Source organism: Crocuta crocuta, unplaced genomic scaffold, assembly GCF_008692635.1.
Source record: "Crocuta crocuta isolate KB4526 unplaced genomic scaffold, BGI_CrCroc_1.0 scaffold8, whole genome shotgun sequence".
In the NCBI taxonomy this organism is placed as follows: Eukaryota; Metazoa; Chordata; class Mammalia; order Carnivora; family Hyaenidae; genus Crocuta; species Crocuta crocuta.
In genome coordinates this window covers 1,202,992-1,220,044 of record NW_027532162.1, presented here as the reverse complement: position 1 = coordinate 1,220,044, position 17,053 = coordinate 1,202,992, and the positions used below count along the sequence as shown (strand labels likewise).

General features: G+C 39.5%; 1 pseudogene; it reads left to right on the top strand.

Annotated features, from left to right (window-relative positions):
- The first annotated feature begins 349 nt into the window (after positions 1 to 349).
- Positions 350 to 547, top strand: LOC144241892 (small vasohibin-binding protein pseudogene; annotated as a pseudogene).
- Positions 548 to 17,053: the final 16,506 nt, after the last annotated feature.

Here is a 17,053-nt window from a genome sequence, read left to right as displayed (position 1 = left end):
AAAGAAGAACAAAGAAAGCAAAGAATATCAAAAAAAAAAAAAAAAAAAAAGCCAGCTAATCATGAGAGAAGAGAGCAAAGAAAGGAACAAAGAGTTACAAAAACAACCATGAAGCAAGTAACAAATGCCAATAAATACATATCTATCAATAATTACTTTGAAGTAAATGCACTGAATGCTTTATTCAAAAGACACAGGGTGACAGAGTGGATTAAAAAAAAAAGATCCCCCCCGCCAAAAAAAAGAGACCCATCTATATGCTGTGTACCAGAGAATTGTTTCAGACTGAGAGACACCTGCAGACGGAAAGTGAAGGGATGGAGCCCGGCCCAATCAGGAACAGCGGCTCATGACTCCACCTATGCATAAAGAAAAATCCAAAGTTAAACAACCTGTCAGCAAAGTTGAGAAGGCCAAGAAGAAATCAGCCCACCAGGAGCTGAGGCAAAGATGAACAGAAATCTATGCCCTCCAGAGAGTCATAACAGAGATGGAGCAACAGCAGTTCAATGAGTTGTGTAAATAGATGCAGCCTTCTGGAGAGTGAGCCATTCCATGTTCAAACTAGATAGGACCCCGGAGGCTTTGTCAGCTTGTTACTAGTTTTAGGCTGAGATGGTTCATTTGGAACCTTACAGAACTAGACAGCAAGACTTTTGTGTTATCCCTAAAACTGGATGAATCTGAACTTTCTGTATGTAACTTTGGCCTCACTGATTCCTCCAGTCTGAATTGTCCCAGTACTTGCTGAAGAGACTTGTTTTGTTCTTCTAAGACAATATTTCTTGTGAAACTGTAGATCTTCTCCAAATGTATGAATAAAATACTAATAAAGTGAGGGGGTGGAGAAACATTCATTATGCAAATGGATGCCAGAAGAAAGCTAGGGTAGCAATTCTTATACTGGACCAAATAGATTTTAAGACAAAGACTGTAACAAGAGATGAAGAAGGACACTATTTATTAATAAAGGGGACAATCTAACAAGAGGGTATATAACAATTGTAAATATTTATGCACTCAACATGGAAATACCCAAATACATAAAACAGTTAATAACAAATATAAAGGAAACAAATTATAGTAATAAAATAATAGTAGGGGACATAATACCTCACTTACATGATTCAAACAAAATCAACAAGAAAATAATGACTTTGAATGACACACTGGACCAGATGGATTTTAACAGACTTATTCAGAACATTCTATCCTAGGGGTGCTTGGGTGGCTCAGTCCGATTTCGGCTCAGGTCATGATCTCACAGTTTGTGGGTTTGAGCCCCGCGTTGGGCTCTGTACTGACAGCTAGCTCAGAGCTTGGAGCCTGCTTCAGATTCTGTGTCTCCTCTCTGTCCCTCCTCCCTCATGCTCTGTCTCTATCTCAAAAAATAAATAAAACATTTTTTTAAAATTAAAAAAAAGAACATTCTACCCTAAAACAGCAGAATCTAAGTTATACCATGCACCTTTTCTGACCACAATGCTACGAAACTAGAAATCAACCACAAGATAAAAAATATGGAAAGACCACAAATACATGGAGTTTAAATAACATGCTATTAAACAGTGAATGGGTCAACCAATAAATTAAAGAAAAAAATTAAAATTACATGGAAACAAATGAAAATGAAAACACAACATTCCAAAATCTTTGGGATGCAGCACAAGTGGTTCTAAGAGGGAAGTTCGTACAATATAGGCCTACCTGAAGAAGCAAGAAAAATCTCAAACAACTTAATCTTACACCTAAATGAGCTAAAGAAGGAACAAACAAAACCCAAACACAACAAAAGGAAGGGAATAATAAAGATTAGAGCAGAAATAAATGATATAGAAACTAAAAAACAAACAAAAAATGAAACCAGGAGCCGGTTCTTTGAAAAGATCAACAAAATTGATAAACCTCTAGCCAGACACTAGAGAAAGAAGGAGAGATTAATCGTAACAAAATATTATGAACATATATACCAAAAATGGGACAATTTAGAAGAATAGGATAAATTCCTAGAAACTTGTAACCTCTAAAACTAAAGCAGGAAGAAATAGATAATTTGAAGAGACTAATTACCAGCAATAAAACTGAATCAATAATCAAAAAATTCCCAAAAATAGAAAGTTCAGGACCAGAGAGCTTCACAGACAAACTCTACCAAACATTCAAAGAAGAGTTAATGTTTTTTCTTCTGAAACTATTCCAAAAAGTAAAAGAGAAAGGGAAACTTCCAAATTCATTCTATGAGGCCAGTATCACCCTGATACCAAAACCAGATAAAGACACCACACAAAAAAAGAGAATTACAGGCCAATATCTCTTACAAATACCAATGCAAAATTCCTCATTAAAATTAAACTGAATTCAGCAATACATTTAAAAACTCCTATACCACAATCAAGTGGGATTTATTCCTTAGGATGCAAGTGTCGTTCAATATTTGCAAAACAATCAACATGGTATGTCACATCAAGAAGAGAAAGGATATGATCATTTCAATAGATGCAGAGAAAGCATTTGACAAAGTACACCATCCATTTGTGACAGAAACCCTCAATAAAGAAGGCTTAGAGGGAACATATCTCAACATAATAAAGGCCTTATATGAAAACCCCACAGATGGTGTGCCTGGGTGGCTCAGTCGGTTAAGCGTCCAACTTCGGCTCAGGTCATGATCTCACGGTTCGTGGGTTCGAGCCCCGCGTCGGGCTCTGTGCTGACAGCTAGCTCAGAGCCTGGAGCCTGTTTCACGATCTGTGTCTCCCTCTCTTTCTGACCCTCACCTGCTCACACTGTCTCTCTCTCTCAGAAATAAATAAAATATTTAAAAAAATTTTTTAAAAAAGAAAACAATCCTATTTATAGTTGCACCCAAAACAGTAAAATATCTAGGAATAAACTTAACGAGAGAGGTGAAAGACTTGTACTCTGAAGAAATTCAAGATAATGCAAAGAAATGGAAAGACGATCCATACTCATGGATTGGAAGAAACATATTGTTAAAATGCCTATACTACCCAAAGCAATCAACAGATTTACTGCACTCCCTGTCAAAATAGCAATGTCATTTTTTTCACAGAACTGGAACAAACAATCCTAAAAATGGTAAAGAACCACAAAATACCTCAAATAACCAGAACAGTGTTGAAACAGAAAAACAGGACTGGAGGTTTCACAATTCCAGACTTCAAGTTTTATTACGAAGTGGTAGTAATTAAAACAGTACGGTACTAGCATAAAAACAGACATCTAGATCAATGCAACAGATAGAGAGCCCAGAAATAAACCCACACATATATGGTCAATTAGTTTACAACAAAGGAGCCAATAATATACAATGGAGAAAGGACGATCTCTTCAATAAATGGTGCTGGGAAAATTGGACCACCATCTCACACCATTCACAAGAATTAACTCAAAATAGATGAAATACTTGAACATAAGACCTGAAACCGTAAAACTCCTGGAAAAGAAAAGATACCTCTTTTACATGGATCTTAATGATACATTTTTAAATCATTTTTTAATCTGACACCAAAAGCAAAATCAACAAAAGCAAAAATAAACAAGTGGGACTACATCAAACTAAAAACTCTCTCACAGCAAAGGAAACTGTCAACAAAATGAAAAGAAAAATCTATTGGGGCAGCTGGGTGGCTCAGTCAGTTATGCGTCCAACTTGGCTCAGATCATGATCTCACATTTTGTGAGTTCAAGCACCACATCAGATTCTGTGCTGACGGCTCAGAGCTGGGAGCCTGCTTCAGATTCTGTGTCTCCCACTCTCTCTGCCCCTTCCTTGCTTTCTCTCTCAAAAAATAAATAACAAAACATTTAAGATTTTTTTAAAGAAAAGACAGCCTACTGAATGGAAGAAAATATTTGCAAATTATCTGTCTTATAAAGGACTAATATGCAAAAAATATGAAGAACTCATACAATTTTATAACAAAATAACCCATAAATAATCCTATTAAAGAGTGACTAGACATTTTCTATAAAGCAGACATACAGATGGCTAACAGGTGCATAAAAAGATGCTCAATATGATGAATCATCAGGGAAATGCAAATCAAAACCACAGTGAGGCATCACTTCACACCTGTTAGCATGGTGATTATCAAAAAGATAAGAAGTAAAAAGTGTTGGTTAGGATGTGGAGAAAAGGGAACCTTGTATACTGTCAAGGGGAATGTAAATTGGTGTAACCACTACAGAAAACAGTATGGAGGCTCCTCAAAAAATAAAATTAGAACTACCATACAATTCAGCAGTTCCACATCTAGATACTTATTTGAAGAAAACAAAAATACTAACTTGAAAAGTCATGCATTCCCATGTTTATTGCAGCATCATTTACAATAGTCAAGACATGGACACAATGTTAAGTATACATCAATGGATGAATGGATAAAGAAATTATGGTATAGATATATACAATGGACAATTATTCAGCTATTAAAAAGAAAAAATCTTGCCATTTATTTTTTCATTTTTTAATGTTTATTTTTGAGAGAGAGAGACAGAGTGCGAGCAGGGGAGGAGCAGAGAGGGAGACTCAGAATCTGAAACAGACTCCAGGTTCTGAGCTGTCAGCAGAGTCCAAATCGTGAGATTATGACCTCAGCCAAAGTCGGATGCTACCCAGGTGCCCCAAAATCTTGCCATTTATGACAACATGGGTGGATGACAAGAGTATTATGAAAATTGGAATAAGTTAGAGGAAGACAAATACCATATGATCTCTCTATATGTAATCTTTAAAAAATATGATAGTTACAGATAATAAATATTAGTTGCTAGAGATGGACTGGGGAAGAATGGGTGAACTTTTTTTTAGATTAAATAAAATGGAAAAAATTAAATAATTTTAATGAAGAAAATCTCAACAACATAGCTTCTGTACATTAACAATGAACAACGTGAAAAGGAAATAACACAATTCTATTTACAATAGCATCAAAAAGAATGAAATGCTTAGGAGTTAACTAAGGAGATTGAAGACATGTACAATAAAACTACAAAATATTGCTGAAAGAAATTAAAGACAAAAATAAATGGAAACATATCCCATGCTCATGGATTGGAAGAATTAATACTGTTAAGGGGCTCCTGGGTGGCTTAGTCGGTTAAGCGTCCGACTTCAGCTCACATCATGATCTCTCAGGTTGGGAGTTCCAGCCCCACATCGGGCTTTGTGCTGACAGCTCAGAGCCTGGAGCTGCTTCGGATTCTGTGTCTCCCTCTCTCTCTGCCCCTCCCCTCCTCATGCTCTGTCTTTCTCTAAAAAAAAAATAAACATTAGAAAAAGAATTACTGTTGTTAAGATGTCAATATTATCCAAAGCAAGTAGAGTTATTTAGGATTATGTTTTAAAATTATAACACTATAATTCAAATTTATACAGCCTTAACGTCAATAGCATACTCTGCTCCTATCTAACATCATTACCACCTCTTTCATTTACTGCTGTCAGAAATCACTGCTTTATGCATTGTGTGTCCAACAACATAAGCTAATAACTGTTTTTATTCATTAGTCTTTTAAATCATGTAGAAAATTAAAAGTAGAGTTACAAACCAAAATTTAAAAAATACTTTCTTTTACAATTACCCATGTATCGCTTCTTGGCCTTTTGGCTAAGATAAGTGTACAATCACCCATGTGTTTACCCTTACTGGAGATCTTTATTTCTTCAAGAGCTTCAAGTTACTACCTAGAGTCCTTTCATTTCAGTCAGAAGGAGTTTCTTCATTTTCTGCATTTCTTTTTAATTTTTAAGAAATGTTTACTTTAGGGGCATCTGGGTGGCTCAGTCGTTTGGGTGTCCGACTTCGGCTCAGGTCATGATCTCATGGTTTGTGGGTTCAAGCCCCGCATCGGGCTCTGTGCTGACAGCTCAGAGCCTGGAGCCTGTTTCAGATTCTGTGTCTCTCTCTCTCTCTCTCTCTGACCCTCCCCTGCTCACGCTGTCTTTCTCTCTCAGAAATAATAAAAAACATTTAAAATTTAAAAAAAAGAGAAATGTTTATTTTATTCTATTTTTGAGAGAGAAAGAGCACAAGCAGGGGGAAGGGGCAGAGAGAGAGGGAGACAGAATCCAAAGCAGGCTCCAAGCTATGAGTGGTCAGCACAGAGCCTGACACGGGGCTCAAACTCATGAACCATGAGATCATGACCTGAGTTGAAGTCGGACTCTTAACCAACTGAGCCACCCAGGTGCCCCTCCCTTCAGCATTTCTTGTAGAGCTGGTCTCATGGTAATAAACTTTATCAGTTTTTTTTTTAATTTTTAAAAAATTTTTATTAAGGAGTATCTTAATTTCTTCTTCATTTTTGAAGGACAGTTTTCCCAGATATAGGATTCTTGCTTGACAGGTTTTTTTTTTCTTCAGCATTTGAATATCTCAACTCCTTGCCCTCTGGCCGCCAAGGGTTTTTTGTTTGTATTTAGAGACAGAAAAAGAAGGGAAGGAGCAGAGAGAGAGGTGGAGAGAGAATCTTAAGCAGGTTCCACACTAAGCACAGAGCCTGACATGGGGCTCCATCCCATGACAGTGAGGTCATGACATGAGCCTCCCAGGTTCCCTTGGCCTCCAAGTTTTTTGATAAATTTGCTAATAATCTTATTGGGAATCCCTGTATATGATGACTTGCTGCTCTCTTGTTGCTTTCAAGTCTCTTTGTAAAAAAAAAAAAAAAAAAAAAGAGTCTCTTTGTCTTTGTGTTTTGAATTTATTATAAGGTTTCCTGGTGAGAGTCTCTTGAGCGTGTCCACTCACGTCTGCCTTCTAAGTTGACAGGTTGTCACCATGATTCTTTGATTAATCTCTTTGCCCTCCCTCCTTGTCCTTCCAAGACCTTACAGTGCATATGTTGGTCCTTTGGGTTCTGCTCCTTTTCCTTCAAACTTTTTCTTTCTGCTGCTCAGACTGAGTAATTTCCATTATCCTATCTTCATGTTTGTTGATTCTTTCTTCTGCTTGCTCAAATTCACTTTTGAATCCTCTCCTAAATTGTTTTCTTTTAGCTATTATACTTTTCAGATCCAGAATTTACTTTTGATTCTTTTCATGTTTTCCATCAATTCATGGATATTTCCACTGTGGTCATATATCATTTCCTTGACTCTGTCCATGTATTCCTTTGAATTATCTTTTTTTAAAAAATTTAACATTTATTTATTTTTGAGAGACAGAGAGAGACAGAGTGTGACTGGGAGAGGGACAGGGAGAGAGGGAGACACAGATTTCAAAGCAGACTCCAGGCTCTGAGCTGTCAGCACAGAGCCTGACCCATGGCTCGAACCCACAAACTGTGAGATCATGACCTGAACTGAAGTTGGACCCTTAACCAACTGAGCCACCCAGGTACCCCAAACCATCTTTTTTTTTTTTTTTAGTTTATTTATTTTGAGAGAGAGATAAAGAGAGCAAATGCATTTGAGCAGTGGAGAGGCAGAGAGAGAGAGTAAGAATCCCAAGCAGGCTCTGTGCTGCTACCACAGAGCCAGATGCAGAATTCAACCCTACAAGTCTCGAGACCAGGACCTGGGCCAAAATCAAGTCGGACGCTCAACTGACTGAGCCACCCAGGCACCCTGCTCTTTGAATTATCTTTAAGACAGTTGTTTTCAAATCTTTCTAGCAAGTCCACCATGTGTTCTTCCTTTGATGAGGTTTCTGTCTTTGATTAGTCCAGACTTCCCTGTATTTTTATGTCCATTGTGATTCATTGTTGTTGTCGTTGAAAACTGAATGTTTGGATTTTACAAAGTGGTAACTCTGGAAATCAGATTATCTCCTTCCCCAATATTTTAAAAATAATTGGTGTAGGATATTTTTGTGGTGACGGTCAGCCTGAGGTGTAAACTTAAGGTCTTCTCAGGTTTTTTTCTGGGCATATGCAGTGACTTTTCTAAATTACCCTGTATATGTGCTTACTTTTGAATGTCTGAATTCTTAGTTGTCTGGTTCCCGAATGGAGAAAAAAGGAAAATGAAGGGTAAAAACCAAAACCAAAAAAATTAAAACAAACAGGACCTGTGTCTTTATTTTTTTTTTAAACTTTTTTTAACATTTATTATTTTTGAGAGACAGAGTACAAGTGGGGTAGGGGCAGAGAAAGAGGGAGATACAGAATCCAAAGAAGGCTCCAGGCTCTGAGCTGTCTGCACAGAGCCCGATGCAGGGTTTGAACTCATGAACCATGAGATCATGACCTGAGCCAAAGTCGGATGTTTAACCAACTGAGGCATCCAGGTGCCCCAGGATCTGTGTCTTTAAATTCCCTGGAAGTCACTTTAGCTGGTGGGTCTGAGCCCTGAGAGCCACCTCTGTGTCTGCACTCCTGTGGTCACAAGCAATGATCCATGATCAGGACACAGATCCCTGGTATTTGGAGAAGAATGTCCTTATTGCCCACTTGGCTCCCACAAGCCATTATAGGGACATGGGCATGGCTCGCTGCTCTTGGGCAAAGGGACACTGGGGCATGGGTAGCTGTTACTATCCTAAAAGATCACATCACCTGAAAGTAATCAGGGCTCACCACCCAAGTCTTCGCCTGGAAAATGAAAGCTCCAAAGTAGTGACAGCAGATGATTCTGACACTACAATTGTTGTCTAGGTGGGGGGACAAATTCTTGGCTCTTCCTACTCCATCTTCCCTGATGTTACTGCTATATAACGAACTCTTACAACTCAATAATAAAAAGAGAGATAGCCACCTGGGTGGCTCAGTCAGTTAAGCAGCAGACTTCTACTCAGGTTATGATCTCATGCTTTGTGAGTTCGAGCCTCATGTCAGGCTCTGTGCTGACAGCTCAGAGCTTGGCGCCTGCTTTGGATTCTGTGTCTCCCTCTTTCTCTGCCCCTTCCCTGCTCACACTCTGTCTCTTTCTCTTTCAAAAATAAGTAAATGTTAAAAAAAAAAAAAGTTTAGGAGTGCCTGGGTGGCTCTGTTGGTTGAGCATCCAACTTCAGCCCAGGTCATGATCTTGTGGTTCCCGAGTTCGAGCCCCGAGTTAGGCTCTGTGCTGACAGCTCAGAAGCCTGGAACCAGCTTCAGATTTTGTGTCTCCCTCTCTCTCTGCCCCTCCCCAGCTCATGCTCTGTCTCTTTCTCTCACGCTGAAAAATAAATTTAAAAAACAATAAAAAATTTTTAAATTTTTTTTTTTAACTGGGCAAAGGATCTGTATGGACATTGCTCCAAAGAAAACATCCAAGTGGCTAAGAAGCACATTAAAAGATGCTCAACACCTCTAGCCATCAGGACAATCCAAACCCAAACCACATGAGATGCAACTTCACAACCACTAGGGTGATGTGCTAGGCCAAAAAGTGACACCCCAAAAGATAGCCACATCAAATCCCTGCAACCTGTGAGTGTTACCTTATGTGGCAACAAACATGACTAAGATAGGACCTTAAGAGGGGAGCTTATCCTGCCTTCTCTGGGGGGCCCTAGACGCAATCACATGTATGTACAGCAGAGGGGAGGCGGGGTTGAGAGAAACACACAGAGGTGAGGACATGCGATGACAAAAGCAGAGTTTGGAGTGATGTAGCCAAAAGCCAAGAATGCTACAGCCACCAGAAGCTGGAAGAAGCAGAAACATAATCTCTCCTGGAGCCTTCCGAGGGGGCACGGCCATCCTGACTCCGTGACTGCGGACTTCTGGCCTCCAGAACCGGAAATAAATTTCTGTTGCTTTAAGCCCTTGAGTTTGTGGTACTTTATTACCCAGGACACTAGTGCAAGTGGCTATAATTTAAAAAAAAGACTTACAATAACAAACGTTGGTGAAGACGTGGAGATAATGGGGATCTCACATACAGCTATTGTGGAAAACGGCTTGCAGTTCCTCAAAAGATTAAATAGAGTTATCATATGACCCAGCAATGCTGCTCCCCAGTAATAAAGAGAAATTAAAATGTATGTCCACATAAAAACTTGCCTGTGAATGTTATAGCAGTACTGTTTTTTAACAGTCGAAAGTGGAAAACAACCCAAATGTCCACCAACTGATGAATGGATCGATAAAACCATGTATCCACATACAATGGATTGTTATTTTGCTTTGGGTGGTTTGCTATTTCTTAATGCCTTACAAGAGTTCCTTATATATTCAAGACAACACAAATCATGTGTTAATTATGTGCAAGAAATTATCTTCTTTGAGTTTGTACAGGTCTTTTCTTTATGATGCCTTTAATGTAGAATGGATTTAATTTGCACTTTCCTGGTTGCTGACAAATTTAATGTCTTTTACATATGTTTACTGGCCATTTGCCAGTCTTTTTGTGAGGTACCTTTTCAAGTCTCTAATTTTTGTTTGGCTTTTTCTTAAATATTGTAGAAGTTCTTTAAATATTATTAATATGAGCCTTTGTCAGTTATATGTGTTATAAATATCTTCCCTTGGATATTTGCTTGTTCTCACTTCTTTGTTTACTCTTTGAATGATGTCTTTTTTTTAAAATATTTTTATTTATTTCTAGGAGAGAGAGAGACAGCGTGAGCAGGGGAGGGTCAGAGATAGAGGGAGTCACAGACTGAAACAGGCTCCAGGCTCTGAGCTGGCAGTCAGCACAGAGCCCGACGCGGGGCTCGAACCCACGAACCGCGAGATCATGACCTAAGCGAAAGTCGGACGCTCAACCGACTAAGCCACCCAGGCGCCCCGACTCTTTGAATGATGTCTTATGGTGAACAGAAGTTCTTAATTTTCCTGTAATTAAATTTATCATTTTTTTTCCCTCCAGGGTTATTTTTATGCCTAGTTAATAATTTTTTGCTACACTAAATTCCGAAGATACTATATTCTTTATATTCTACAAGCTTTATATTTTTTATTTCATAATTAATTTTTGTCTATGGTGCAAAGTAAAGATCAAGTTGTTTTCTCTTTTCTTTCCTATGGGAATATCTAATTGTTCCAGAACCAGTTATTTAAAAGACTGTTCTTTCCCCACTGCTCTACAAGAGCTTCTTTGTTGAAAATCAGGTATCTAAATACGTGTTGGTCTCCTTGAGTTTTGCTTTTCCACTGGATTGTCTCTGTATTCATCCACTACCAGCATAGCGCCTTCATTACCATCCTTTATAATAAGGCTTGATATCCAATGAAGCCATTCTCTTATCTTGTTCCTCTGCTTTAAAGGAGTGCCTGGGTGGCTCAGTCAGTTAAGCGTCCAGCTTTGGCTCAGGTCATGATCTCACGGTTCGTTGGTTTGAGCCCCGTGTTGGGCTCTGTGCTGACAGCTACCTCAGAGCTTGGAGTCTGTTTCAGTTTCTGTGTCTCCCTCTCTCTCTGACCCTCCCCTGCTCACGCTGTCTCTCTCTCTCAGAAATAAATAAAACATTAAGAAATTTTTAAAAAAAGGAAAAAAGAAAGAAAGAAAACAACAAAAAAAAAGATGTTTGGGCTGCCTGGATGGCTCAGTCAGTTGAGCAACTGACTCTTGATTTTGGCTCAGGTCATGATCTCATAGCTCATAAGATTGAGCCCTACATCTGTGGGGACAGCACAGAGCCTGCTTAGGATTCCTTCTCTCTCTCTCTCTCTCTCTCTCTCTGCCCCTCCAGGCTCCCATGTGCTCTCTGTCTCTCTCTCACAAATAAATAAACATTTAACATTAATTAATTAATTAAAAAGGTTTTGAAAGGGTGCTTGAGTGGCTCACTCAGTTGAGTGTCTGACTCTTGATTTGGCCAATGTCATGATCCCAGGATCGTGGGATGGAGTCTCATGTAGGGCTCCATGCTGAGGGTGAGCCCTGCTTAAGATTCTCTCTTTTTCTCTCTCTCTCTGCCTCTTTCCCCAGTTAGTGCTCTCTCTCTCTCTCTCTCTCTCTCTCTCAAATAAAAATTTTAAAACATAAATAAGGGATGCTTGTGTGGCTCAGTTGGTTGGGCATCCGACTCTTGATTTTGGCTCAGGTCATGATCTCACAGTTCATGAGATCAAGTCCTGCATCAGGCTCTGCGCTGATAGCATGGAGCTTGCTTGGGATTCTCTCACTCTCCCTCTCTCTCTGCCTCTCCCCTATTCGCTCTCTCTCTCTCTCAAAATAAAAATAAACATTTAAAAATAAATAAATAAAAGCTGGCTTTATAATAAAAAAAAGACTTTGGATATTCTTGGTCCTTCACATTTTCATAGAAATTTAGAATCAGCTTGTCAAGTTACACAGCTGTGTACCATATACACACACAACCCTTCTGGCATATTTTTTGAGATTGCATTGAACATACAGGTCAATTTTATAGAAGAATTAATATGTTAAAATAATGACTCTTCTGAGGCAAAAACATGGTATATTCCACCTTCTATTTATCTTTCATTTCTTTTTTTTAAGATTATTTTAATGTGTTGTTTTTTTCTAGGAGAGAGAGAGAGAGAGAGCGTGAGCAGGGGAGGGTCAGAGAGAGAGGGAGTCACAGACTCTGAAACAGGCTCCAGGCTGTGAGCTGGCAGTCAGCACAGAGCCCGATGCGGGGCTCGAACCCACGAACCACGAGATCATGACCTAAGCGAAAGTCGGACGCTTAACCGACTAAGCCACCCAGGCGCCCCTTAAGATGTTATTTTTAACTAATCTCTACACTCAATGTGGGGCTTGAACCCACAACCCGGAGATCAAAAGTCACATGCTCCACCAACTGAGCCATCCAGGTGCCCCTATTCTTTGATTTCTTATAATTTTCTTTAGTGTTTATGTAGCCGCCTTATATATCCTATATGTAAATAGTATCTTTTACAAAAATTCATTCTGTAGCTCCTGTGTCTACTTTACAGAAATACAATTCTTTTTTATATTTGATCTTATGTCCAGCAAACTTACTAAAATCATTCATTTTTTAAGTTTATTTATTTATTTTGAGACAGACAGAGAGAGAGCCAGTGTATGAGTGAGCAGGGGAGGAGCAGAGAGGGAGAGGGAGAGAGAGAATCCCAAGCAGGCTCCCAGCTGTCAGAGCAGAGCCCCACACCAGGCTGGAGGATATAGCCTGAGCAAAACCAAGAGTCGGATTGGTAACTGACTGAGCCACCCAAGAGCCCCCTAAAAAGTTATTTATTAAATCTAATAATTACCCGTAAGTTTATTTTAAGTTTTCTATGTGCATATCATCTGCAAATAATGAGTTTTATGTATCCCTTCCCAATCCTTCTTTTTTTTTAAATGTTTTATTTATTTCTGACACAGAGAGAGAGACAGTGTGAGCAGGGGAGGGTCAGAGAGAGAGGGAGACACAGAATCGGAAGCAGGCTCCTGGGTCTGAGCTGTCAGCACAGAGCCTGACGCGGGGCTCGAACCCACGAACCATGAGATCATGACCTGAGCCGATGTCGGACGCTTAATCAACTGAGCCACTCAGGTGCCCCCCTTCTATCTTTTTTAAAAATGTTTATTTGTTTTTGAGAGACAGAGAGAGAGAGCAGAGTGCAGGCTCAGAATCCAAAGAAGGCTCCAGGCTCTGAGCTGTCAGTACAGAGGCCGATGCAGGGCTCGAACTTGCAAACCTCAAGATCATGACCTAAGCTGAAGTAGGATGCTCTACCAACTCAGGCGCCCCTCAATCCTATCTTCTATTTCTCTTTTCTTCCTGCACTTACCAGGGGGGCTCCAGTGCAATCTTGAGTTAAAGCAGCAAAAGTGAGTGCCCTTGTGTTTTCCTGATAGCAAAGAGAAAGTTGGAAACATTAAGTTAGGGATGATAATGTTTGTGCAGATTTGTTTAGATATTCTTAACAGATCAAGGAGATTCCAATCTATTGCTAGTTCACTAGGAATATTGAATCAATTGTTTTTCTTCAGGTATTGGAGTGTTTATATGATTATTAGTATTCTGCTACTTTGGTGAACTACATTGATTGGTTTTTGAATGTTAAACCAAGCTTGCTTTCCTAGATAAACTCAGCCTGGTTGTGATGTTTTATCTTTTCAATCATCACTGGATTTGGCTTACTAATATTTTCTTTAGAGTTATTTTTATCTATATTCCTGAGCAATATAATATTGGCATGTAATTTTCTTTTCTCATAATGTCCTCATCAGACTTGGGGAAAAGGCTACATACAGTGTTCAACTAAGCAAACATGTGTCCCTATTTCTTTTCTATAGAAGAGTTTTTGTGAAATTTGTGTTATTTCTTTTTAAGTGCTTCAGAGAACACCTAGTGAAATCCTCAGGGTCTCAAGTTTTCTTTTGGGAGGGTTTTGAATTGCAGATTCAATTTCATTGGCACAGTACTATCTAGACTTTCTATTTATTCTCATGACAATTTGGTAAGGTATGTTTTTCTAGAAATTTGCCCATATCATCCAAAAGTTTAAATTTTTTAAATGTTTATTTTTTGAGAGACAGAGACAGAGCATGAGAGGGGGAGGGGCAGAGAGAGAGGGAGACACAGAATCTGAAGCAGCTCGAAGCTCTGAGCTGTCAGCACAGAGCACAATGCGGGGCTCCGACCCATGAACCGTGAGATCATGACCTGAGCCGAAGTTGGATGCTTAACTGACTGAGCCACCCAGGCGCCCCTATATCATCTAAAAGTTTTAATGTGTTATTATGAAGTTGTTCATGATACTCTCTTACTGCTCCTTTAATGTCTGAATGATCTCTGGTAATATCTTTTCCTCACTCTTGACCATGTTTCCTGTGCTTTTCTTACCACAATCAGTTCACCAGCACTGAGACTTGTAGCTTTGTTGATTCTTTCTATTATATTCCCTTTCTTATACTTTCTTTGGTTTTAGTTTACTGTTTGTTTTCAAGCTTCTTGAGATGCTTACTTAAGTCTTGGATTTTCAGCCTTTCTTCTTGTGTGAAAGAATTTGTGTAAAACTGAAATAATATGTCCTTTGACAGTTCAATAGAACTCGCCTGTAAAGCTATTTGCACTTGGTTCAATTTTTTAAAATATTTATTTATTTTGAGAGCGAGAGAGCCGGGAAGGGGCAGAGAGAGAGGGAGAGATCCCAAGCAGATTCTGCACCATCAGCACTGAGCCAGACATGGGGCTCGGTCTCACAAACTGAGAGAGCATGACTTGAGCTGAAATCAAGAGTCAGACACTTAACTGACTGAGCCTCCCCGACGCCCACCAATTTCTTTACTAGTTATGGAGCTATTCATTTTCTATTTCTTTTTGGGTATTCATGATGTTATAGTTTCTAGGAATTTGTTTTGTATAAGCTTTCAAAATTATTGACACAAATTTGTTGATGGTATTTCCTTACTTTTTAAACCTCTGTAACATCTGTGGTTGTTTGTTTCTATCTTGTATTTTCTAATACTTAATTTCTCATTTCTCTCCTTTGTTTTTAATTAGGCAGGCTAGAGTTTTGCTTTTTTTTTTTTACTAGTTTTTTCAAAGAACTATTTCTTGGCTTTATTGATCTCATTTTATCTCTTTTTTTTTTAACTTTTTGGATGTTTATTTATTTTTGAGAGAGAGAGAGAGAACATGAGCAGGGGGTGGGGGCAGAGAGAGAGAGAGAGAGAGAGAGAGGGAGAAACAGAATCTGAAGGAGGCTCCAGGCTCTGCGCTGTCAGCACACAGCCCGACTCAGGTCTCAAACCCATGTCCTACGAGATCATCATGTCCGGTGATCTGAGCTGAAGTCAGACGCCCACCGGACTGAGCTACCCACTCCTCTCTCATTTTGTCTTTATTCATTTCTGCTTTCCATTTGTCCTTTTTACTTTCTTTCGGTGTAATGTCTTCTTTTTCTGACTACATAATATTAATGCGTAACTCATTATTTTTTTTTAAGTAAGCTCTATGCCCCATATGCAGCTTGAACTTACAGAACCCGGCATCACATCATCATCACCAACTGAGCCAGCCAGGCGCCCCCCCAGCCCCTTCATTTCTAGCCCTTCTTCTTTTCTTATTTAAACATATGAGGCTGTGATTTTCTCTCTAAATACCATTGTGTTGTATCCCACAAGTTTTGATGAGTAAACTTTTTATACTATTCAATTCTACTTTTTTCTTCTTGATTCGTTTGATCTATAAATTATCCGTGTGTGTGCTTGCCTGCTGTAGGGCTAGATTGGAGTGCTTTCACAGACTCTCTGTTAGGTTTCCCAGGCTACAGAAGCCAGTTCCTGCTTATTAATATTCAAGCACATCAATGAGCCCTCCGAGCTTGGATGTATCCCGCAAATCAAGTCATCCGTTTTCCTGCTCTCTTCGTGAAAAGAGGCTTTGAGTCCAGCAGCCCCAGGGGAGGGCACGTAGGTGGGACTCAGGCTGACTCAGAAGCCAGCCCTGGACAGCTCATGTCTGAGGTTACACCCGCCGGAACAGAATCTTGTTCAAACAACTCAATGGGTTCCATGTGTGAGGTCAGGGATTTATTAATCAGGAAAGGTTAGACCTTTGAAGACTTTGCTCTTTCAATTCTGCCCTTGTCTTTGACCTGGAATCAAATTCACTGGTAACAAATATTTTCCAAATGCAACCGTGACAGCTGCTTTCCTGTTTGATGTGTGCTCAGGGACGGGATGAACCATCAGTAGAATCATGGTGGAGAAAAGGGAAGTGCAGGGAGGGCAGGAGAGGTCTTAGGCAGCGTGAGCCTCCTCCCTTGATGACCACTCCCTTTCAGGTTCCTACAAGGTTCCTACATATTGAGCAACAGAAAGGTAGTCACTGTTAATTATGCCTAGCGCATTGACCTCCAGATAAAATTAAATCCATTACCAGCAAGTGGTAAAAACTGCAAAAGTAGCCAATATAAACGGCCTGCATACATTAGCCACACTTTCTTGATCATTTTCTCAATGATTTTGACAATGACTTTGTCACTTGGTAACTGTGGGCAAGTTCGTTAGTCTAAGGCTGCACAGCAGCCCCCGGGATATCAGGTCGGGATCCCTAGAATCTGTGGATGTTTCCTTATCTGGCAAAGATCTTGCCAGTGTAGTTACATTAAGGATCCTGAGACGGAGAGATTATCCTGGATTATCGGAGTGGGCCCTAAATGTCAACACAGTGTGATGAGACACAGCCAGAAGGGAGAAAGATGCAAAGACAGGGGT